Source organism: Castor canadensis, chromosome 3, assembly GCF_047511655.1.
Source record: "Castor canadensis chromosome 3, mCasCan1.hap1v2, whole genome shotgun sequence".
Classification (NCBI taxonomy): domain Eukaryota; kingdom Metazoa; phylum Chordata; class Mammalia; order Rodentia; family Castoridae; genus Castor; species Castor canadensis.
The window spans coordinates 161,636,040-161,638,064 of NC_133388.1; positions in this window are offsets into that span (position 1 = coordinate 161,636,040).

Here is a 2,025-nt window from a genome sequence, read left to right on the forward strand (position 1 = left end):
CACTCGCTAGTGCTCTACTACTTGAACCACTCCACCAGTTCCATACCCTCATTTTCTTGAGTATCACCCGAATCCCACGTCCCCCTGGACTTCAGCTGTGTGGACACTGCATATTAATACCCATGAGGGTTCTGCTAACAATAGTGTACCCCCGGGCTTCAACCTAAGAAATCAGAATCCTTGAAAACAGGTGCTTGGCATGGGCTTTTAAGACAATTTCTCAGGTGATTCTAAAGCATTAGAAATAACCTACCCAGAAGGCTGGGCATACCCCAAACTTAAGTGACATCTTAGCGTCTTAAATTTCCTAATGCCCACGTACATGTTCTAACTTCCACCTAGATCCCATGCATTCTCCAAGTATGAACCGAAACAGATCTTCTGTGAAAACCCTTCTTTGCACACAGCAGTGGATGGTCCAAGACAACATCCAATTATGTTAGAAGTTTTAAACACCTAAAATACTGACAGGGTTGGAATTTAGGCCTTTTGAGTATGATGGCTAGTTTATGCTTTCAGAAACATCATTGAATGTACTTAACTGTGATCAGTATTTGGGTCTCTGGCACCACCTAGGACCTAGGGTTGAGTGCTCAGGTACACATGCTTGCTCAATGAAGCTGTTTGGACACCCTTACAATTGGGCACTTGGGGTAATGATAGTACACAACAAGTGCAGATGTCCTCAAACTAAATGGCCTATTATCAAGTGTAACTATTCCAGCACTTACACTCTTGTGTGGGTCAACATGACTTCAAAGGCTCCCAGTGGGCAGCCTCATCAGACCAGAACTTGACAAGTTGCATTTTTACAATCCTCAGGTTAATGCAATCACACTATGGTGGATACTTAACCATCTCATCATGCAAAAGTGTAATTTCCTTACAAGTCTGTTGTAAATTTTGCTAAAAAGCCCAAACCCAAAACCTACCTCGACCCAACAATCTTGTTTTTAGGACTCTCAATTTCTAAAGGGAGCTAGAATTAACCAGAGATTGAATATTACATCACATTAAAAACATTTTATTAATGCAAGTTCACATTTAAGGAAAGGATTCCAAGTGCCCAGTCAGCCACCACCTGAAGATTGTGTTTCAAACCTACAATTGTAACTTATGTGGTATGCTGCAAATAAAGTGACTTATTTCTTGACCCTCTCTAGAGGAACACATGACAACCTTTAAACAAACAGCACCAGATTCAGTTTCCAACATAGTGGGCTCTTAGACAGTGATAGCACACTTGCATTCAAATTCAGTGCTATTCTCCCCAATGGAATTATATACTGCTGCCAATGCTGGTCTCCGGCACTCTTGATCTGTGTTCAGCGGCTATGGAGGATTTTTAAACATCACTGTTGAGATCTGACCACAAATAAAAAAAAACAGCAGTTTCCATCAATCTTAATGACTTTGGGCCATTATGGGGCTTCCTAAGACAGGAAGATTAAACCCTTGTAAATTTCTCATTTAATGCTCTTATCCCACCTTCCCCAATTCTGTATCTTTACAGCATGAGACAGTAACAGCTATTGACTGTTAAGGGCCAGGCCCAGAGAGCTATAGGAAACACCTTCCTTCCCCCATCACAGCACTGCTTCCAAACAGTTCCAATACTTCATACACACAAAACACACCACTGGACCCTCCTCTCCCAATTTCCCAGCACTATTCTTAATTCTGACGAATATGACATGAAGCCTTGATCTGGGACAATGTGGGGAAATAAGTTACAAATAAATTTATTATTCAAACTCCAAGGGGAAAAAGATGGTGTAAATCTTCATCTACTGGGCACTATTAGTAGAAAACATTTAAATAGCTAGCATTAGTGAAGTATCACAATTTATTTCAGAGCTAACTAGTTTATTACCAATAACTAACACATATAAATAGCCAAATAAATGTAACAAGTTTCAGATTTTATATTTACTTGAATGAGATAGCATCCCATCCTCAGTCTCCTAGCTCAATTCTCTAGTCATAAAAATGACTACCTTGTCTCCTTGGCATAGGGGTCAGGAG